General features: G+C 44.1%; 1 protein-coding gene and 3 pseudogenes across 1 annotated transcript in view; 1 reads left to right on the forward strand and 3 right to left on the reverse strand.

The window, feature by feature from the left end:
* The window catches only part of LOC147422970 (uncharacterized), a 57,291-nt gene that overhangs the window by 19,007 nt on the left and 13,600 nt on the right, over nt 1-24,684 (forward strand). The gene's annotated exons all lie outside the window — the stretch shown is intronic.
* LOC147422971 (uncharacterized) lies at nt 19,135-19,962 on the reverse strand (annotated as a pseudogene).
* Nucleotides 19,965-20,516, reverse strand: LOC147422972 (uncharacterized; annotated as a pseudogene).
* On the reverse strand, nt 23,135-24,381 carry LOC147422973 (uncharacterized; annotated as a pseudogene).

Below are 24,684 nucleotides of genomic sequence, written 5' to 3' on the forward strand. Positions count from 1 at the left end.
GTCTGCGATGGAGGTCTGTAGCATAGCTATCTGGCACTAACATAATGTCAATACTCAGGGAAGCGAGGACATGGAGACTCTTTGAGGGTGTCAACCTCAAGAAGTGAACCTACGGAATGAAGATTATATCTCCAGCACTAGAAAATCTATCACTCTCAAATCTGGAAAATTGCCTATGTCCTATGTCACCGTACTCGTTCGCCATGCCATTTTTGCACTCAAACAAAGTCCTTGAAATACAAAAAAACTTTAGGAGGAGGTCTACGACACCTTGGAAACTATCCTACCAAGTTTAGTTGCAATTCGTTCAGAAGCACATGAGCGGTTGAGAGTGAATTTCACTTTAATTTTGTTTTCCTTGCTTGAATGTGGCTTATAGCCATGAGATGCACTAGATATACATTAACCTCGATGATATAATGGTTTCTAAGTGGATCCTTGGCCATAGAATCCTAGAATATGCATAATAGGAATCATGCATGCTTGGAAAGCTTGCTCCAATGAGAACATCTTCCCATTCTGAATGGCCAAGCCTAGGAAGGGCTTCCCCTCAAAATCTCTATGTGACGACCTTATGACCACTTTTTGCATAATAACAACTAAAGAAATTAAATGCCTTGATAGGCCATTAGTATCATGAACTAAATGTACTTACCATTAGTATCACGAAGCTTGATTCATGTAGCATGGAAAATTGAAGTGCTTCAACTTCGCATGGATGCATTATATAGATAGAGGTGTGTAGAAAGCATTGTTTCCATGCACACAAAGAGCTTTCCATGCATACATAAAAAGGTCCAAATAAAAATGGATGTGCTTTGACACACAAATCTATACACTACCTCTTCCAATTTTCCAAGAAACGTAGAAAAACATAAACAAACTATGTGCATGCAATGCATGAGGTGTAGCTTTGCAAAAACTCTCCATGAGAGAAGAACATACACATGCATGGATTCATAAATAAAACAAAGCATTCCTATGGTTACAAACTAACATATTACAAGAGTGTGAGGAAACCACATGTGTAGAAGCAAAAGTCTCAACAAAAAGTTGCTTGAATTCACAATGTATTTGCCTACATGCACGTGCATGCAAGAGTGAGAGTGCAAAATTCAACACATAGAGGTTGTTTTCCCTCAAGAAAGTGCAATACACATTATATGAAAGATCAAACATGTAGATTTATGAAGAAAGCTCTTACTATAAGCAAAAACAAGGGAAAACACATTTGGTAGATTTTAAGATGTATGTATAATACTTCCTCTATGTATCTCAAAACGCATTTCTGAGGTTCCTAGAGGACTTTCCTCTATGAAAATTGAGAATGCATTTTTGAGGGCACGAGCAACTTTAAAAGGGGGATTAAACTTCATGAAATTTGCTAGAAAATCTCTTGGAATCAGGAGTATAATTCCTCCATGATGACTTCTATGAAAAACAACCTGAAAACTATGTTTGCAAGCGCGACACATGTACGGACGCAAACTTGGTTTGTAACCATGTCTAATACTAGTGAAAGGACTACAGTCCTATTGCATGCTCATCTCCACCTAGGCATACTCCTTTTATAGGCCCTTGCCTCTTCTACAAGAGACCTCTTGACATGCATGTGTAGTTTAGGGCTTTACCCTCCCTGGTCCTACCATAGGCCGCTTGACAAGTTTCGCTCGGATAGACTTTTGATTTTCTTCTACACCCAATTCATAAAACTCTGCTTGGTTTTAAAATTTGTGTCTCTACTTGGTTTCTACCCAGTGAATGTGGCGCCTTCCATCGTGATTCTTAGAGGCATGATAACATTAACACTAGTGGTTAATACTTGCCAAGTTCGTGGTTAGCCTTGTCACCATCTGCTTTCATCATAGTTTACGGAGGGTGGCACTTGAACATGAGTAGAGTTGCAATAGAAGTCAGAACCCCTCTTCTTTGTTTTTATACTAAAAAAATAGAGTATGCATGAAGAGGGTAGTCAATCGCACTGTGGTGCAACAACAAATGCTTTGTATTTTGGAGAAACTGATATTTTTCTAGAAGGGTATGCTGATGCAGATATGGAAGGTGACAAAGATACTCGAAGGAGCACTACTGGCTATGTGTTCACGGTTGGAGGCACAGCAGTAAGCTGGGCTTCAAAGCTGCAGAAAGTGGTTTCACTTTCTACCACGGAAGCAGAGTATGTAGCAATGACGGAGGCAAGCAAAGAAATTATGTGGCTTCACAGATTCTTAGAAGAGCTTGGATTCAAACAAGACAATTGTGTCTTGTACAGTGATAGCCAAAGCGCTATCCATCTTGCGAAGAACTCAACCTTTCATTCAAGGACAAAGCACATTGAGGTGAGATATCACTTCATACGCACTCTTTTGGAAGAGGGACAACTAAAGCTAGGAAAGGTGCATACAAGTGAAAATCCTGCAAACATGTTTACCAAGGTGGTCAACAAGGAGAAGTTGAGCTTTTGCTCATCTTCAACCGGCATTCAAGGATAAGAAGCCAGAATGGAAAGCAGTCACAGGTTTGGTTTGGAGATCAGTCTCCAAGTGGGAGATTGTTAAGTATGGAGCCTGATTTACCCTTGTAATTTTCTGTGGTAAAAGCGCACATTTGTAAGGCCCCCATTATGAGGAGAAGCCATCGTGCGTGAAGGAAAATCACTCACCGGAAAACAAAATTTTCACGGCCAAGAATCAGGCCAAAAATTTTCCCTCGCCGGAATATTATGTAATTCCTTTTCTCCATTAAGTAATCTACTCAATTATCAATTTAGCTACGTCTTATTTCCTAACAAGCTTTTCTTAGCTTTGATTCTCCCTCTATCTTTGTACCATAACTTGCTTGTCTTAGTAGGTGTGCCCTCTTAATACTTCTCTAATTTATTTTGTGGTATGCCCCTCTTTGGTTGCATTGGGCATTAAAAGTGGCATGTATTTTTTTGGACTCCTAGTCTCTTTTCTCCTTGTACTCCTAGTCCCGAGGCTTGCTAAATGGTCTCATGGATGTTTTATGAGTTGATATACACCTTTTAACTTTTTTAAGGTGAAATAACTACCTTTACATTAGCATTGCTTTCTTGTTGGGACGTGCCTCTTGGTTTGGGTGTGCTTATGGTATAAATATTGATCCCCTATATTCCTCCCTATGATGACATTTTCCCTCAAGATATTTTTGCTCTTCTTAGATATCATGGAATAGGTGGGTTGGGCACCTTAATGTTTTTTGGGATTAGTAATTTATAGACTAGGTATTACTCAAGTCCTTCTTACATCAATGTCTTTCCCTAGTTTCCCCCTCCATAGTTTGCACTTCTCTCCTCCCCCTCCTTTGCCAACTTCACATCACACTACTGCATAGTGAAGTCACCCTACCCCCCTCTATACATTGACTCATGGTGGGTTTCCCCAATTCCATCTCACTTTGATTCAATGCTGGTCTCCTCCTCCCAAGAATGTGTACTACATAGCTCCCTTATCTACATTTTTCTTTCAGAGCATTGCCCTTCAGGTACTCCGAGTTTGAACTAATTTTGAAGCTTGTGCTTATGGCTCGTATGTAATTTGTGTACTACACTATTTGATTTCATCACCTCCTTATCTTGTAAATGATTTGATAAATGTGAGCCTCAATTGTGGCTTGGTTGGAACCTTGGATGGGGAAGTAGTTCAAATTGAGGAAGTAAATCCTTATCCTTGCAGGTACCCACTTGACTGGGTGGGATTTCTTTCATGACCTGGCTCGATCGGCATGAGGAGCTCGATGTGTCTTGGCTTATAGACCCTCTCCTCTTAATAGCTGAGGTTAGTTTTGCTAATTGCCAAAATGGGAGTGTGAGATTTTTTTACTGGAAGAAAGGAAGAGGTGTAGAATGGTTGAAATTCTTAGGCTTGTTGACTTGCTGTATAAATACTTGGCTATTTTTATGCTTGATTACCTGAGGGTATTGATAGTTGGATATGCACAATACTTGGCTGAGTGTGTAACTTGATTATATCTTCATAGCTTGAAACTTGTAAGACCTATAGTTGTCTTATGTTCTCATAAGACTAATGCATTCACTATATAATGCAATGTTGATTGGTATGTCACTCTTGAGGTTGTAGATGATGCTGCATGAGTCGCTTACTAATCCTTACAAAGTATTTTTCATATCCATGGTTGATTATGCTTAGAGTAGTTTGGGGATCCTGGGAAACACCATCTTGCTTAACTGGGGATTATTGGTCGTCATACCTTGGGGGTGATACTGGTTTTGTTCTGCTCTTTTGAGAGGATGGGGAATATTTGTTAAAGTCTTACCCTCTGTGTATAATGGAAACTATGGGTTGCTCAATCTTGGGGTTTTTTTGATTATAAAGAAGCTTTACTGGCCTTTTCTTTTTAAACTCTTGCTATGATTATGAATACTCATAGAATTTGAGCATTCATATTTTTTGATTGTCTTACTAGCCATGGTAGTGTTGTGAACATACATCTTCCAACCTACTTTGTGCATACACACAGTTCAATAGATTTCAGATGGCCTCACATGTGTATATGTTTGATATAAGTGTGTTGACATAAGTGTGGCTTGGTAATACCTTGTAAAGGTGTTTTACAACTCCATGCTATATAGCTAAGATGCCAACTATGATATCCACCCTTAAACACACCATAAATATGAGCACTGCAACTTCTATAGGTGTTTGATAACTTCATGCTATATAGCTGAGATGCTAGCTATGTTAGCTGTTGGCACACATGCAAAGACACAACACACATTTCGTAAGAGTGGCATAAATTCATGCTATGTTTGATGCCTGCCAACAATGTTGGTAACTTGGCGTTGGTAATGAATTGATCTCTTGTATTGACCACTGTCATGGTGGATTGACCTAGTTCAGTGAATCATCTCGCAAGGTGTTGGTGTGATGAGATCGATCTTGTTGGTTGGTGCTTTTGAAAATGACCCAAGCTTCGGTTTGCTTGCAAATGAAGTGGAATCTTACAAGATTATAGCTATTGGAAAGTGAAAAGAGCAAGTAGGTGGTGGGCAAAGTCAACTAGAGGAGATGAGCATATGGAGGCAGGGACAGAAAAGGGGGCAAGAGTCAATTTTTCTTTAATGCACGTTCTTGCATGGGCAGCAAGGAGCGGCTCACGGTGGAGTGGTCAGCATGCAAAGACTTGTCTCAAGACTAAGGCTACAAGCTCAATTCAGGAACGTTGATTCTTGGATTGTAAGCTTGAAGCATGCAAGAAGGTTAAGATGACGTCAAATCTTTGAAGATTCCACCTAACTAAGTGGTAGAAGGTGTGGATAAAAAACTTAGTCATATTGCTTAAAGAGCCTAGATGCTCTCTTGAAATTGGCTCCTTGTAGCATAAAAGGTGTCGAATATGGAAAATCCCCCAATGCAATCACCTATCCTTGCTACACATGGCATTACCCAAGAATTTAACTTGGGCACAAAACATCCATGATTATTTTGTGAGTTTGAGGCTCTTGGAAAGGAACATCCTTCTTTGAAATCTTGGGCTGTTGTGTATGCCAAATGTGGTGTTCTTGTGAAGGCACACTACGTACTCTATGAGAGTTTTATTTGGGGTGAGGCTACTTGGAGTGTAGGATGAGGAGATTTGCATTATTTTCAGAATGCATGTAGTCTCTTAACTTTAGTGACTTGCTCTCTTGCCTCTCATTGAACATCATCTCACATCCTATTGGGCCCACACACACACACACACACCTTATCATGCCAATATTATGATGTATATGCTTGACATCATTGGAATCCTTATTGAAGGTTGTATACTCCACTTTCAAACAAAGAAGCTCAAAGGCAATGGATAGGTAACTCTCCTCCATCTTGTATTGTTACATAGGAACCTGCATATCCCATGCAATAAGAATCTTCTCAGCTCATTGTGCAGGCTTCCACATAAAACATTCTAGATTGTGACGATCCCTCAAACCTCAACTCACATGCATTAAGAGAAATATGAACCTTGCATGGGCCTTGTAAGGAATCCTAATTTTTAGGGATTAAGGCTAATGTTGTGTGGGGTTTAGGGGGCAAGGGCATTGAAGAAGGTAGTTTTGAGTAGGCTTTTCTAGCCTTTTTTTAGAGACAAATGTAGGATGTGGACCTAAAGGGTTACTTTCTCTCTCTAGCTTTTTTTAAAGTGAAGGAAGCATAGGGGTGTGTCAACATCAACAAAAACGTGGGTCACAAAGAGACAAAATTTGACTTTTTAAAAAAAAATTCATTTTTACTTGTTTCTAACTTAAAACTCCCTCCCAACATATATACAAATCCAAAAATCATTTTTTGACCCATTTTTTAACCCACAAGCTTAGAAAGTCCATTTTTTCAAAACTCTTTTCCCCCAAAAAGTAATAAACATTTTGTTCTCTCCTCCTCCTCCTCCTCCCTCCTCTCGTTCTCTCCCTCTCCTCTCCCTCCCTACCCCTACCTTCCTCCTCCTCCCCAATCTCTCCCTCCCCCCCCCCCCCCCCCCCCCCCCCTTCCTCCTCCCATCTTCCTCAACCTCTCTACCCTTCCCCCTCTATCTTTTCATCATTTTCTTCCTCACACAACAGCTTCCATGGTGCTCACGGACATCACAAATGGTTTGCTTCCACCACCACGTACTCCGCACACCAAAAGCATACATATTTGCTTACCCACGGCATTTGCACCGAAGACCACTAGTGAAGGTTATCAAAGGTCATCACAGGAACGTCGCACCGCTTGTGAGACCAATGTTGACATTTGGGTGGATGGCCATTTGTACCCTTACGATCCCATAAGCCGCTTCCATCCACCGTTTAATAGCCTTTCCACATTTCTTCAATTTCTTGGGAGGGGAGAGCAGGTTTGTTAGGCTATTGCAAGCGGTTGTGTATGGGTGCAGGTGCTTCTTTGCATATGTGGATGCACGAATGTCAAGCTCTTCACCTCAAGACGACGGCATTACAAGAGAGTGTTGCCTCTTCGGAGAGGGTATTTAAAACTCTTGAACAACAAATGCAAGAAAAGGAGTCCCACATCCAGAAGCTTACCAACACCATCACATACTTGAAAGAAACACCCCTTGATGCAAGGGAACGCAAACGCACGTATTCATCCATTGAAACTCTTGCACATTCGGGAGGAGCATGCAAACGACGAGTTATAGCCACAAGGTGATTTGGTCTTTACTTGCATAATGCATTCTTACTTCACACTATTTTCTAACATTTATGTTTATTTGTTGCTAGAAACTTCATCCAGGAGGCATGTGGTGGAACAAGCCAATATGATCGAGTCAACCTTCTCACTAGTTGTCTCAGTACCCAGGACGTGATTTCTATCTTACAATCACCTGGAGGTAAGCACATTAAGGATGCAGTCACCAAGGACCTTATGCGTAAATTAAGAAATGTGGTTAGTGATGATGACATTCAACAAGCTTGTGATGAGGCTGGAATCAGCACCAAAGCCTATCAGGCTATTTTCCAACTCCTAAAGGATTCCCTCAAAGAACATGGCATTGTGGAAAACCTATTTCCCGTTCCTCACAAGGTCAAGCTCGCAAAGAAGGCCACAAACGAAGATGTGTTCTCCCCGCATTGGGACATACCTACACATTGAGGACACAATGCCAACTTCCCTTTATGCTTCGTGCGCAACAAAGACAAGGGGAAAAGGTAAGAAACAATCCATAAGACCTTCGGAGAAGGGCTTTCCTTACACAATGTGGAACAATATTTTCGTGGATCTTAGAAGGCTTCAAGAAGCCATGCTTAGATTTTTATGAGTTACCTGAAGAAGGTGACACACTTTACTTTTTTCTTTGGTATTATTCTTATCATAGACTCTGAAGTTTAAGGTCTTAGCACTATTTATTTTGTAGTGCTTGGCACAAAAGTCGCTTTTGTGCTGAAACTCGATGAGTGTCAAATAGTGAAAGACCAAAGGTTAGAGAGGCTAAGTGTCACTCTAATGAACGAGGCCCTTCTGCAAACCAAGTGAAGGGATTCAGTCGAGCCATCTCCCACCCCATCTTTTAGCGTGCAATCAGAGAAAGACATTTGGTGGTTGGGTGCTATTGAGGTGCCCAAAGAGACCAATGGAGTACTTTCATGGATTTTTGAGAGAACTCCATGGATCAGAGAAGTAATACACTCCCAAATTGCAGGTCAGAAGTTGGAGATTGAGGGTTTTGGTAGTTATGATGTGGAGTGGCACTTAGGTGGGGATTTGAAGACCATAAAGTGTTTGCTTGGCTGCAAACAAGGGGCTTCTTCTCTCATGCCTTGTCCATTTTGCACTCGAGGGTACAAATCTAATGGAAAAAAATCACATAAGAGCACTGCAAAGGCCGGATCCATGCTTCCATGGCAAGGGCATGGAGAACAAGGGTTAGATTTTCGTGATGTCGGAGATGAAGGTAGAGAATGGGAAGCGTCTATTCTGAGATGTCCCATGCTTAATGCCCCAGATCGTGATCAAAAGGACCACGCTTGGAATCCAATCTTTCGATTTCCTCTATCGAATGTACATTTTTGTACATTACACGCATTCATGCGCATTTTTGATAGGCTATTGAAGCTCCACATTGACTATGCTTTCACGATGAAACCGTTGGAAAAGTCCCAGGAAGCGATCGAAAGAATGGAGGTACTCTTGAATTCCATTGGCTGTCACGGTGGAAATGTGTCTATCGTTGCTGCAAAGAACACAGGGGAGGCCCATGAAATTGCTCAACAAGTGTCAATGAGTGCACAAAAAGCTAGACACTTTTTGAAGAAAGTTTCCCAAGGAAAGCCAAGTCGATATGATGCTCAAAACAGCTCCAACCAGCAGGCAGGTAACCTTTGGGAGCTTTGGAAGGAGTTATGCAAAGCTACTACCGACAATGATTCAAATGGCGAGCTTGCAAACAAGCGCAAGCAAGTTTGGGCACATTTTGATAAAATGGTCAAGCTTATGGGCCTTAACAGCACAACATAAGAACAACGCCAATCATTTCAAGAAGCCTTGGCGGATTTTACCAAGGTCTTCACCCTTTCTTGGGGTGAAAATAACATCACAGATTACATGGTAAGTCATTTTACATGGTGTATTCATTACAAGGGATTGTTTTTATTTAATAATGTGGATCGTTTACTCATGTGAACAACATATCTTGTTTGCGCATGGTGCATTTTTTATGCACAAGTATGGATCGCTTGAAATTTTTAGCACTCAAGGCATGGAGAAGTCCCATTATCAAGCAAGGGGAGTGTACTACTTCAAAAATACTCGACATGGTGGTGGAATGGTGGCAATCCAATTATTTGGAGGAGATGTTCAATTGGTTTTTTCGCACAACATTTGCTCGTAAGCTCACAATGGAGCGTGCGCGACAATCCAAGATTATATTGAAGTGTGGAAATGGAGTCGTCAAGAGCATAGCAACAAGTGGCAAAATGTCGCAAGGTCCCACCAAGCATGCTGCATGGGCGATGCAGAGTGCGACAATGATACAAAGTGGAACTACTACGCGAGTCAAAAACAAAATGTGAACAGGCGGGGTCCAACAAGCACTAGATGTGAACGCAGGGTCCAACTCTTAGCGACATGTTTATTTAAAAAATAATACTTTTTAAAAAAAAAATAGTGTGAACAGGGCCCTTTTTAAATGGGCCCTTATAAATATTGCATGCTCTCATAAACCACTCATTTCTTAAGAACAGGTGAGCTCTTACCAACAAAATGGCGCGCACCAAACAAACCGCGAAAGAGCATCCGCCTGACAACAAAAACACCCTCCAAGGATGTGAGAAGCCGTCATGGCTTAAAGGCACAAGAAAACGCCACGAACGCCTGGCCGTTCCAGGAACTCATATGGTAGTGGGCATGGTGGTAGGGCACGAGAGTCATCGAGGACTGTTGAATCTCCACCTCCTCAAGATATAACACCTAGAAGGAGAATGAAGCAACGTGCCCAACGCTGGAGAGAGGAAGAGGCCCAGCAAACAACAGAGTCCGATAGGGAGCAGCCGTCGCGCCACCAATCACAAGCAGGACCATCCAGGACTCGGGTGGTCCATACAGACACTGAATCAGAGAGTGAGCCACCATGGCTGCAAGAAAAAATACCGCGCACACACCGGGTGGCTGTTGGGGGGAAGACATTGCCTGGAGGCCAGGGAGCTCTCCCCACACAACAAGATCGGCAGCCAAGGGAAGAGGAAGAATCAGAAGTGGCTGCAGAACCAGTCCCTAAGCATGTAAAGAGGTGCAAGTCTAAGTTTTTCAAGAAGCCTAAACGCCGCCCGCTAGGAAATGTGCAAGTGCCCCCAAGACAACCGCAGCGGCGCCGAAAAATAGCAAGTGCATTTGGAGAAATCCGCCACTACCAGAAGACGACAGAGCTTTTGATTTGACGCGCCCCCTTTGCTCGCACTGTGAAGGAGGTGCTTCAAAGCTATGGAAATCAGTATAGAATGCAAGCAATAACTCTAGAGGCTATTCAAGAATCTGCAGAGGCCCACATCATTTCGGTGTTGGAAGATACCAACCTATGCGCCATACATGCAAAGCGAGTGACAATACAACCAAAAGATATGCAGCTTGCACGTTGATTGCGACGAGACTTCGAGCATTAGCCGAATTTACCCCTCTTTTTGTATTGCACACCCTTATCTTTGTAATGATTTGACTTTCCAATGACAATATGATCAACAATTGTGTCTACTGTGTCTACTATCTTTGAAATGAAATGACTTTGTAATTTCAAGTTCTGTATGTAATTAATATTTCAGTCAATTTCAGTAAATTTGTGCTTTTTAAGTACCCTTGGGGTAGATAAGCTTACAAGGGGCAAAAAAAAGCCTGGCCACAAGGGCGCGCAAATGGCCCACCCATTAGTTTTGGATGGGCCATTTGCGCGCCCTTGTGGCCAGGCTTTTTTTTGCCCCTTGTAGGCTTATCTACCCCCAAGGGTACTTAAAAAGCACAACTTTACTAAAACCTATTGGTTTTGCAACATTATTTTACATGGATCCTTGTGGACACCCTTTTTTAGCCATTTCAAGCTTTGAATTCCCTATAGGATATTTAAAAAAAAAACATATTGTGAAACCAAGTGTCTATGCAACATTAATTTGGATTTTTCAAATGTCCAATGTAATTGGACTTTTTGGTGCAGGGGTGTACTAGGTAGAGCTAAAGCAGGTGATAGTGTGCTGGAAACTTCATTTCATAATTGATTTCACCTTTTCTAGTGTCCTTGAGTGTGAACATATGCTGGGATTGCCATAGAAAGGGTGCATCTAAATTAATGATGCAAAACTAACTCATTTCAATAAATTTGTGCTTTGTAAGTATCCTAGGGGGTAGATAAGCCTAAAAGGGGCAAAATAAAGCCTGGCCACAAGGGCGCGCAAATGGCCCATCCAAAACTGATGGATGGGCCATTTGCGCGCCCTTGTGGCCAGGCTTTTTTTGGCCCTTGGTAGGCTTATCTACCCCATAGGGAACATAAAATACCTAAATTTACTGAAATTGACTGAAACTACATATTGAACTTGAAATTACAAAGTCACTTATCAAAACAATTTTCATATCACCAATTGAAACAATTTTCAAGATTGACAAATCACATTCAAAAGAATTTGCAAGATAGAGAGACAATTTCAAATATTTTTTATTACTTCCAAAACGGTGATTTTACATCATGTATCTAAGGAGTTCATAATTTTTTTGACCATTTCTTGGTGCCTATTTTGCGCGTAAGGCAACTCCCCAGTCAAGAGGGAGTGCGCTATGGCCTTTGGGTCAGTTGAGCCAATGGAAGCATGTATCCCTATGTGGGCAAGCACTTTACCACGAAAGCCAGTGCCAAACGCTGTGCATACAAGGGATCTACGCACTAGGAACACTTGATGCGCAGTTTGAGCAATGGTGCTCAAACACAAAAACTTGCTCAAAGCTTTTAATGACCAAGTCATAAAATGGGCTTGGGGAGTAAATTCATTATGGATAATGGCCACATCGCTAGGGGGGAGTTGTCCTAGGTAATGCGCAAGGGAAGCTTGAGGTCCAAAGCCCGTCCGCTTGCCACCCGTCCTTGCAGCAAAATCATCAACCTCCACGACATCCTGTCATAAACCGATGAAGGTTGAGAAAAAAGACAATGAAGGATAAAATAATAACATGAAATTTAGGATACAGTTTACCTCCTGCTCCTTGTCGTCCTCCTCCCTGTTGCCCTTTGCATCCAAGTCAATGCTCCCATGCACCACAGATACGACCTTTGGATCATCAGATGGGAGGTTGCATAATGGCATAGGCATCCTAGCAGCCTCAACCTTGGCTTGCGTGGCTTGGAATTATTCATCAGCCACGTGCAACTACTCTGCTGCGAGGACCTCCGCACGTACAATTGCAATAGTGTCAGCAACAGAGTCCCCATCTGGCAAGAGCTTGATTTCTAGGGCATCTGGCGTATTGTCTAAGGGACATTTGGTGCTGTTGCATAGCACGCTCAAGCATTCATCCATGCGCAGGCCAAATGCTTTCTCCAAATCATGCAGGAACACATACTCCTCCCCATCCACTAACACAGAGGAGAAGCGGCTGATTTCTACCTCTGGGATAGCCACATCCGTCAGTGGTAGTGGCACTGGAGTGTCACTAGGGCCAGCCGCAACTATGGATTTCTCAACCAGTTCCTCAAGACCCCTAGGGTACTCGAGCCGGTGTGCCTTTCCTTCCACTTCAAGGTTCATGGGGATAACCTGCTGCTCCTTGATGTCCTTGATAAAGGACCCAACCTGAAGGTGTGGTAAGCGAAGCTCCTCCAAATCAGGTTCCTCGCTCACCAAGAAGATAAATGTTGCCAGCCGAGAAAGGTACTCCATCCCCAACTTGTGCTTCTTGAGCGCTGACACCCCTGGGGCTTGCTCGTCCAAGTAATGGCTTGCATCAGTTGCAATTTCTTGGAATCGTTGCAACCGCTTGGAGAATGGGCGATCACATTTGTGTATATAGCGCAAAAGATCGCAAGGCACCCAGATCCCTACATGTGGGGGGATAGATACAGAATATTTTATGATGTGTTCCTCCATGAACACAAAAATCTCGGAAAATGCATCCATGTGAAGGGCAACTGTGGCATCAAGGTCAGGGAGACGAGTAAAAAAGGTGTGGAGGTCCAACTTCCCTTTGTATTTGGTGTCCTCGAGGAAGAGGATGAAGCATGACAAAGGGGTGGATGTGGTTGTAGATGCAGAGGCTATGGAAGCATCCATGTCTAGCCTGGGGTGTAGACAGAGAGTGGAGGAGCTCAAGAGTTGCAAAAGTGAAAATAGTGAATGAGTTAGGTGCCCCCCCTTTTATAATGGACCCTTTTTTTAAGACATTAAAAAAAAAAGGCACTTTCACCAAAAAATGATTTCTCATCCCAATGCAAAAAATTATATTCAAAGGCATGATTTGCCGAAGCAAATCATGTTGATTACAGCGGGGATCAGTTTGAAAATTGCAAGAGTTACAAAGTTATAAGATCGATAGCATAGTTCCATCCATCCCCCAATCCTCCTCGACCTTCAGTTTGTGTTCCATTCTCTTCCCAATCTGCGAACATTCATTACAATAAGCATCCAATGATCGACAAACCATGATGTATTGAAAATGTGGTGGAAGGATTCTCACCTTGTGACCTTGTAAACGAAATTGTGCTTGTTGAAGGGCCTCAAAACCCATAATAACCAAATGTTCTCAAACATTACTGAGAGTCCAATGCTTGTTCACTTGGACTGCCTCCAAAGCATCGTTGGGCATCTTCACTGCAATGTCAAAGCTTGCAATAGCGCCGTCTACACTCTGTAAGGGAGTCCACACTCCAAGCTTGCACATCCAACGATCATAGTGAAATCGTATGTACAAGGAGGTGCGGGATTTTAAATAGCGCATTCCAATACCTGAAGCTCCACACTTACAACGGTACCGGTCCCCGTTGTGCATGCCATCCACAAAACCCCAGTCCTCTTCTAAAAGCCTTTCTAATTCCTCGTAATGCGCATCTTTACATACAAGCATTGTGGTAGTCTCCACAAATCCAAACTCTTTAAAAATGTGCACAAAACAATGAATAGGCAAACACCAACTCAAGCCCACAGAACTAGAAGCTTTAGAGTATTTCAAAGAGTTTTGGACATCCATTATCATCTTTTGCTTGAAAGATGCTACCGACCACAAATCTGGCACCGGCCACTCCGTACTTAATAAGGAAGTTACTTTGATGGGTTCAAGCGTTCCATGGGTTCAAGCGTTCCAAACGCTTGTGTAGAAATAGGGACAATATAGGAGTGAGAATAGAAGAAAATCCTTCTTTGAACCAGTTTGGTTGGGCAAAGATGTGGGAACATTATTGCTCCAATATCCGAATGTATAGCATTGAATGTGCCAGAGAGACTATGTAGTGGCTGCTCCTCCACCAACGTGGATCGAAATATGACTATAAATGCATGACAAATCTTAAGTATGAATCCATAATAACATTACACTGTGATTTCACACCTAGCTTTGTATTCTCAAAACATGTACTTACAATGTGTTGGAAATCGAGGTGGTTGTTGCAAATGCATGGTTGGACATTGAGAAAACATGTTGCACAATGGCTACGGTCCCCTTGTCTTTGCGGTTCTTGAAGCCAAGGAGCTTTTCTTTCCAATGAAGATCCAAGTTTGCACGATTCCGCACACGATGAGGGCCAATAGTAGATGGTTGCATGTATACCCAAGCACCTTTGGTGAACTCTTGTGGCACCCACTCATCATCTACACCTCTAGTGTTGTGGCATGCAAGTGCTGTGACCTTATCCTTTGGCCGCCTTTGCGAAGTAGAGTTGGCCATGGTTGAGCAAAGAAAACTAGGAGGAGGAGAAGGACCTTGCTTGTTGCTACAATGTACAGAGGATAAAGTGATATGAGAAGGTGGATAACCCTTGTGGCAATGGGAGGAGAAGGTGGATAACCCTTGCTTGGTGTGGCAATGGGAGGAGAAGGTGGATAACCTTTGCTTGGTGTGGCAATGGAAGGTGGTAGGGGAGGAGAGAGGAGCTTCCTTGCTGCAGCAATGGAGATGGTGTAGAGAGAGAGAGAGAGTGTTGGAGTAGAGGATGAGTGTGATGGTTGCAACCAAAGAGGGGTTGGAAAAGGGGGGTTCTAGAGAGAAAAAATCACTTTTTGCCTAAGAACTACTTTTGGGGGAGCTCTGATAGCAAAAAAAGTTTTTTCAATTTTTTTATAAAAGATTTGAATTTTAGGGTTTTTGGGTGCACGTTTTGACTTTTTGAGGTCAAAAAATGCTTTTTTGACCATAAAATAGTTTAAAGGGGATTTTAAGAAGATGAAATTTGAGTTTTGAAAATTTTAAAAAATTTCTAATTTTTGGGGTTGTTTCAGAACCGGATCAAAAAGGAGGGAAGTTGGAGGTTCCATATGGCCCACCCAACCCCCCCCCCCCCCCACCCCACCTTCTCACTAGGTAAGAGCCCATTTAAGAAGTGTAAGACTACTTTGTCCCCCTACATTTTTGAGGGCATAGAGTGTGTCCACCACCCTCTTCTCATTGGCTGGCCTCTAATTAACCTTAATCCCAAAGGGCCTCTAGAGGGTTCATATTTTTCCTAATGGCAAGCCACCAATCAATGCCCTTCTTGATGTATGGATTATGTGTACCCTCTCTCTCTCTCTCTCTCCCATCAGAATCTGACACCTATTAACTCACACACTAACCATATTCAATTAGGTTAGATTTAAGATTAGATTTGAATTGAGTTTTATATTAGAGTCTACCTTCGGGGTTACCGTTAGAAAATTAAAGTTAAACGAACGGTGATCCCTCTCTTCCTCTCTACGGATGTGACCTTAAGTTGGAAAGTTTTCAACGGCATGATACTCACATTGGAGGCCAACATGTAATGTGCTAAGTAATCCCTCGAACAAAGATCTACCATGAATATTAAGATGCTGTGAAATGCTACAGCTAGAGAAGTGGCAAAGGGGTTTTGTCCAGTACATGCACTATCATGTAGACGTGGGTGTGTAGATTTCTCGTACCCACAAATATAGGCATTGACCAATAAAGACGAGATTATAACCGGTGGTTCTCATCTCCATGCACCTCTAGACCGAGGTGTGCGGGGATTGGACATGACTAGAGAATGTGAGGTAGTTTACAGTGTGAACAGAGAGAGAGAGAGAGAGAGAGAGAGAGAGAGAGAGAGAGAGAGAGAGAGAGAGAGAGAGAGAGAGAGAGAGAGAGAGAGATAGAGGATGCCAATAGAATATTAAATTTATGTCCAGGTTATATGGTTTTTAACCTCATTATGAGTAGTGACGAGGATGTGGGGCCGTCCAACCGAAACACCTATCTCTCAACAAGGATCTTATGTCCTTGTAATCAATGCAAGCATGCTGTGCGACGGACAAGATATGTTTCTTTGAAGCACGTTGGAAAGGGGAAGTAGGAACAAACCCAACACACTCTACACTACCTCTCTATAGCCCAGGGATTAACCCACTTCATCCACTATCTTACTCACTGCACTATATGAGTCAGACACCTGTCGTGCCATACTTGAGCACTGCATCTACCATATCAACGGTCAATCAGCTCACCACATGGTACGACAATGAAACCTCCTAACTACATCTTGATGAAATTGAGATATACACCTCACCTCTTATCGCAGAAAAACCTCATCACAAACACATTCTCACCTTGCCACTCTAAATGATTTGTACACCCAGCACCACTCTATCCCACACCAACACACCCACTCTTGGAAACAACATCCACCTCACTCAGGGACTGGTCAAAACACGCCTCGCATCACCACACTATACTAATTTGCCCGCACCAATCTCATCTTCACTCCATTCTCCCCTCTGCTTGCTCACATACACACAATCCCGGAGCCACCGCTACCACGGCCATTGACGACAAAGACACAGGACAGGGCGAGATTTGGCGCCAAATTCGACCACAACCACAACATTACCCATATTCTACATACCCTAATCACCAATGCCAAATACCCAAATTGCTATATGTCAATAAACCCAACAAATACATTGATGAAGAATTCGATAGTCCCCGACTTTATAGCGTGATGCTTCGTGCTGCTTGATCCTCCTTGCACTTGATCCTCGAAAGCTTCTCTTGCTTGCAAAACCTCTGTCTACTTGGCGGCTGGGCTCTATCCTCTCGACTTGCAGCCCCCTTTTACTGCAGGGCTAGGTGGCCCTCGACATCATCTACTCTCTGTAGCTCTCGATCCCATGGATAAATCAATTTTACAATTTGCCACACCCTGTTCTCTGGCAACCTCCATCCGACAACACCTCATCCCTCTATAGTAATGCCTCCCATTGCTTGCTCATGGCCATCCCAGCCTGCAACTCTCCCGTCTTTCTATCTTAAAACAAATGCTCAGTTAAACCTGTCTTCCCCCGCCTGCATGCGTCCTCCTCCTATTCTCCTCATATGCTATGCATCCAATAGCATCCTTCTCTCCCTGGCTTGGTAGCCACCCCTGCAGCTTCTGGAACAAAATCCCTCCACTCCAGCCCTCTACGCTCCCCTCATACTCTACAACGCCGCAGTGCTACCTAGTGGTGCATGCCTTTGACTCAACTTCGCTCTCCTCTTGTACTCGGCCCACCTCTTGGCCCTCTCCTCCTGTACTCGGCATGTCATCCCCACCTTTCAAACTGATTCTGCTCAGTACCGTCTTCCTCATCCTAAAGGTTGATGCCCCTTGTGTAGAACCACCTCCCCACAACGCTCTCAACCACCTGTCCTTCTCTTGCACTGGCCTGGCTTCCCATGCAGCTCGTAACCCTGCACACTAGCCCCTGGCACTTCCAACTCTCCTGCAAACCATCAAATCTCAGAGCTCCTGGTAGTCCTTGGACCCTGGAGGTTGCGGCCCCTCAAAACCATGCTATTGGCCACCCTCAGTGTGCAACTCTCCCCTCTGTGCCCTTTACTGCTCTGTCATACCTCCCATGAAGCTGGCTCCTCAGGTGACGCCCTACCTCCTCTTGAAGCCCGCTCCCTTTGTAACAGCGCCACCACCTCCTGATATGGCTGCCTCTGATGGGCCTTCAACTGGTAGCACTTCTTCCTCTTGACTCTCTGGCCCTGATGGCTCAGTCTCCCCTTCATGCTACCGCCTCTTTGACCTGCAGCTAATGGCGTTCACCCACGTGGTGCTCCTGCTCGCCATGTAGCACTGGCCGCTTGACGGGATCTCGTGCATGCACTCTCCACCTGTGTAACCTTTCTTCATGCAGGCGACAGATGGTGCCACCTTCCCATGCAGATGCTCAATTTTTTTTCCCTTTGAATTTTAAGATTTACTTAAAAAAAAAACTCCTTAGTTCCACTTCACGCCTCCCACTCCCGATGGTCGAAAATACTTATAAGTCTTTTCTCGTCTGCACACCGTTCAATTTCCGAGCTCCACCAAAACTTCATGCCTAGATCCCTTTCATGCGGCTGGAAAAGGACAAACGCTGTTTTAAGTCAAGTGGATGATCATATGTAGGACCGACCATGAGTTTCGAGCTCTGAATGCCATAAAAGTCCACAAAAAGAACCATTTTTTGTGCCGATGACCTCAAGATCTCATAACTTCAAGCCGCAATCGCTTTTCACAAGTGTCAATTGAAAGTTTAACATCCACCGATCTCCAAGTATCCTCAAATCTCGAAACTCACCCAAATAGCGCAAGTACTAACATACATATCATGGCCTTTGGTTTGCTAAAAACCACAATTGGCATACACATCCCAACATCATTTCGCGACAATTTTCGTCAAGCTTCAACACTTTGAAGCCTCCCATCCTGGCAAAGCTTCGGAACAGCATTTCACCAACATAGAGCCATATTTAGCATACACATCATGTAGCACTTGTTCCAGGTTGCATCTAGTACGTGCCCAAGTATTCAGATATCCTCCTGCAAAGCTTCATGCACCTGCTCCTGGCATTTCCATGAGCCGACCATCTTCAGTTGTACCATCATTGCCCAACCCCTCGTTGAGCATTCATGCTCAACCATAGCATTATTTAGATAATATATCATTGCATAAGAAGAAACTGATAGATACTATGTACAAGAGCTAGATAAATAGCAGTATATAGATAGAGAGAGACTTTCACTGGCTGTAGCACTCGCCTGGGTCAAATGGAAAGCCATAGGCTCTCCCAAGCATAGTGTAAACTCCACCTGGATAAAAAATATGGCATTGATTGTAGCCATCCACTTGGAAAACATATGACTTGAACCCTCTCTTTGCACTTGCAAACCCAAGAATAAACTTTTGGAGCAGCTTGGCATGGCATATACCTTCAACCTGTATCCAGAAGCTTTTCCCGCACACAAAATGAACTTGTGTACATTGCAAATTGCATGCATCATACACCAAAATGCTGCTTCCTGCTAGAGAGGGCTCCATAGCATGATCTACCTCCAAAAGCCTTTTCCATCTATGCACAGCTACTTGCACAACAACCTTAAGCAGCAAGCCCATCAAAAGCATAGCACAGACCTTGAATACCTTCTTTTGGCTTCCGATTGCGACATAGAGAAGCATACAGATTCCTTCTGTTTATCATAGGCGTGACTGAAGTGCCCAAGCACTAGCTCTGGAAGTGCCTCTTTATCCCCACAATCGACTGCGACATGCTCTTCAATCTCCTGCTCGATCACCTCATCATTGGACAAGCATGACAAAAATTGATCCCACACTTCATCACCTGCAAGGTTGGAATTACCCTGCTCTTTGCATGTGACCCCGCTCTCACAAGCTGCACATATACCTGTCTCCACAACGTCATCTGCGGGAGCTATCTCTCTACGGCTACACACCAAGTCTGGAACCCTATAGTGCACCTCGACATGCTGTTCAAGGAAAAGTTGCCCCACCCCTGCATAGATAAATCATCTTGGCATACCTCTACTTCACCTTCTCTCGAACTTGATGGAGATAGCTGATCACTTTCGTCCACTAGTTCTTCAATGTCTTGCACTTTGCATAGTAGGCGACGTCAAGCATGGCTTTCCAATCTTCGTCATAAGCCGCAAAATCCTCCACAGTATTGGAGCTTGAATCACTCCAAGCATCTTCGTCAGCACATTCAAATCCGCTACTAGCGAAGCCTATTAAAGCTTCATCATAGGAGACTTCTTTATCAGAATTGACTTCCTGCATACCTCTTGGTCGAATCTTCGATCTGATTGAGTCTTTGATACTTTCTCTTGAAATCTCCAACAAAACAGGCTGGAACCTCGACCTTGATTGCTTATTGGAAACCTCCAAATTGTTTGAGCCACGCCTTTGCTTTGCCCTGCATCACCTGTGACAAACCTCTAAGCTTTGCTGTGTTGGTCAGCATCTGTAGTGACATCATATACAACTCTAGATCACATATCCAATCTTCTGCATCTTACTCCCCTTTAAAAACCGGCGGACCGCAATCTTCAATCATCTTCAAGCTGTAGGACTTCACGAGGAGCAATCAGTAGATCCTCAGTGGGGGCACCACTGATGGAAAGGGGGAAGTAGGAATAAACCCAACACACTCTACACTGCCTCTCTTTAGCCCAAGGATTAACCCGCACCCCTAACCACACAGAATCACATACACACGCGCACTATCTGCCAATCTCCATAGTAGAGACCACCTTCGAGCAATCACGGCTACACACACTCGACCATAACCGCAAACACTTATCGACAATTCACCATCCCACACTTGTACCCACTGATGCATACAATCATCCCAATCTTGTAAACACACTGACACAGGGAGGCGAAACACGCCTCGACCACATATACAATTTGCCCGCACAATCTCTCTCTCCTACTCCCTCTCTGCTCACATACACACAATCCCGGAGCCACCGCTACCACCGGCATACAACAAAAGCCATGAGGTAGATAATATTGGCGGCAAACTCGACATAAAACAACAACCCAACTATGTATCACATAAACCCAATCAAATACAATGATGAAGAATTCGATAGTTGCTGACTTCATAGTGTGATGCTTCGTGCTGCTTGATCCTCCTTGCACTTGATCCTCGACGGCTTCTCTTGCTTGACAAAACCTCTGTCTACTGGGCGGCTCTATCCTTCTCGACTTGCAGCCCCCTTTTACTGTAGGGCTAGGTGGCCCTCGACATCATCTGCTCTCTGTAGCTCCCGATCCCATGGATAAGTCAATTTGACAATTGGCCGCACTCCTTTTCTCTAGCAACCTCCATCCCACAACACCTCAACCCTCTACAGTAATGCCTCCCATTGCTTGCTCATGGCCATCCACAACGTGCAACTCTCCTCGTCTTTCTATCTTAAAACAAATGCTCATTTATACCTGTCTTCCCCCGCCTGCATGCGTCCTCCTCTTATTCTCCTCATATGCTATGCATCCAATAGCATCCTTTCTCCCTGGCTTCGGTAGCCACCCCTGCAGCTTCTGGAACAAAATCCCTCCACTCCAGCCCTCTATGCTCCCCTCAGACTCTACAATGCCACAATGCTACCAACTGGCGCATGCCCTTCGACTCAACTTCGCTCTCCTCCTGTAGTCGGCCCGCCTCTTGGCCCTCTCCTCCTGTAGTCGGCATGTCAGCCCCACCTTTCGAATTGATTCTGCTCAGTACCGCATTCCTCATCCTAAAGGTTGATGCCCCTTGTGTAGCACCAACTCCCCACAGCGCTCTCAACCACCTGTCCTTCTGCTGCACTGGCCGGGCTTCCCATGCAGCTCGTAACCCTGCAAACTAGCCCCTGGCCCTTCCAACTCTCTTGCAAACCATCAAATCTCAGAGCTCCTTGTAGTCCTTGGACCCTAGAGGTTGCGGCCCCTCAAAACCATGCTATTGGCCACCCACAGCGTGGAATTCTCCCCTCTGTGCCCTTGACTGCTCTGTCATACCGCCCATGAAGCCGGCTCCTCAAGTGACTCCCTACCTCCTCTTGAAGCCCGCCCCGCTTGTAAACAGCGCCACCTCCTGATATGGCCGCCTCTGATGGGCCTTCAACTGGCAGCCCTTCTTTCTCTCGACTCTCTGGCCGTGATGGCTCACGTCTCCTCTTCATGCTACCGCCTCTTTGACCTGCAGCTCATGGCGTTCACCCACGTGGTGCTCCTACTCGCCATGTAGCACTGGCCCCTTGACGGGATCTCCTGCATGCACTCTCCACCTGTGTAATCTTTGTTCATGCAGGCTACTAGATGGCGCCACCTTCCCATGCAAATGCTTGTTTTTTTTCCCTGTTAATTTTAAGCTTTACTTTTCAAAAAAACTTCCTTAGTTCCACTCCACGCCTCCCACTACCGATGGTCGAAAAGACTTATAAGTCTTTTTCTCGTTTGCACACACGTTCAATTTTCGAGCTCCACCAAAACTTCATGCCTAGCTCCCTTTCATGCGGCTGGAAAAGGACCATCGTTGTTTTAAGTCAAGCCGATGAACATAGGTAGGACCGACGATGAGCTTCGAGCTCTGTATGCCATAAAACTCCACAAAAAGAACCATTTTTTGTGCCGATGACCTCAAGATCTCCAGTAACTTCAAGCTGCAATCACTTGTCACAAGTGTCAATTGAAAGTTTAACATCCATCGATCTCCAAGTATCCTCAAATCTCAAAACTCACCCAAATAGCGCAAGTACTAACATACATATCAAGGCCTTTGGTCTGCCAAAAACCACATTTGGCATACACATCCCAGCCGCATTTCATGACAATTTCCATCGAGCTTCAACACTTTGAAGGCTCCCATCCCGAAAAAGCTTCGGAACAACATTCGACCAACTTAGAGCCACATTTAGCATACACATCATGTAGCACTTGTTCTAGGCTGCATCTAGTACGTGCCCAAGTATTCAGATATCCTCCTGCAAAGCTTCATGCACGTGCTCCTGGAATTTCCATGAGCTGACCATCTTCAGTTGTACCATCATTGCCCAACCCCTCGTTGAGCATTCATGCTCAACCATAGCATTATTTAGATAATATATCATTGCATAAGAAGAAATTGATAGATACTATGTACAAGAGCTAGATAAATAGCAGTATATAGATAGAGAGAGACTTTCACTGGCTGTAGCACCCGCCTGGGTCAAATGGAAAGCCATAGGCTCTCCCAAGCATAGTGTAAACTTCACCTGGATAAAAAATATGGCATTGTTTGTAGCCATCCACTTGGAAAACATATGACTTGAACCCTCTCTTTGCACCTACAAACCCAAGAATAAACTTCTGGAGCAGCTTGGCATGGCATATACCTTCAACCTGTATCTAGAAGCTTTTCCCGCACACAAAATGAACTTGTGTACATTGCAAAATGCCTGCATCATACACCAAAATGCTGCTTCCTGCTAGAGAGGGCTCCATAGCATGATCTACCTCCAAAAGCCTTTTCAATCTATGCACACAGACTTGCACAACAACCTTAAGCAGCAAGACCATCAAAAGCATAGCACAGACCTTGAATACCTTCTTTTTGGCTTCCGATTGCGACATAGAGAAGCATACAGATTCCTTCTGTTTATCATAGGCGTGACTGAAGTGCCCAAGCACTAGCTCTGGAAGTGCCTCCTTATCCCCACAATCGATTGCGACCTGCTGTTCAATCACCTGCTCAATCACCTCATCATTGGACAAGCAAGACAAAAATTGATCCCACACTTCAGCACCTACAAGGTTGTTGCATGTGACCCTGCTCTCACAAGATGCACATATACCTGTCTCCACAGCGTCAATTGCCGGAGCTATCTCTCTACGGCTACACACCAACTCTGGAACCCTACAGTGCACCTCGACATGCTGCTCAAGGCAAAAGTTGCCCCACCCCCTACATAGATAAAGCATCTTGGCATACCTCTACTTCACCTTCACTCAAACTTGATGTAGATAGGAGAACGCTTTCCTCCACTAGTTCCTCAATGTCTTGCACTTTTGCATAGGAGGCGACGTCAAGCATGAGTTTCCAATCTTCTTCATAAGCCGCAAAATCCTCCACATAACTAGAGCTCGAATCATTCCAAGCATCTTTGCCATCACATTCATATCCGCTTCTAGCGGAGCCTTTTAAAGCTTCATCATAGGAGACTTCTTTATCAAGAGAATTGACTTCCTGCATACCTCTTGGTCGAATCTTTGATCCGATTGAGCCTTTGATACTTCCGTCTTGAAATCTCAGACAAAACAGGCTCGAACCCTCGACCATGATTGCCTATTGGAAACCTCCAAATGCTAAGCCAGGCCTTTGCTTTGCCCTGCATCACCTGTGACAAACCTCTAAGCTGTGCTGCGTTGGTTAGCATCTGCAGTGACATCATATACAACACTAGATCGCATATCCAATCTTTTGCATCTTCCTCACCAGTGAAAACCGACGGATCGCAATCTTCAATCATCTTCAAGCTGTAGGACTTCACCGAGGAGCAATGAGCAGATCCTCAGTGGGGGCACCACTGATGGAAAGGGGAAGTAGGAACAAACCCAACACACTCTACACTGCCTCTCTATAGCCCAAGGATTAACCCGCACCCCTCACCACACAGAATCACATACACACGCGAACTATCTACCAATCTCCATAGTAGAGACCACCTTCGAGCAATCACGGCTACACACACTCG

Source organism: Adiantum capillus-veneris, chromosome 26, assembly GCF_014529385.1.
Source record: "Adiantum capillus-veneris isolate H3 chromosome 26, ASM1452938v2, whole genome shotgun sequence".
Taxonomy (NCBI): Eukaryota; Viridiplantae; Streptophyta; class Polypodiopsida; order Polypodiales; family Pteridaceae; genus Adiantum; species Adiantum capillus-veneris.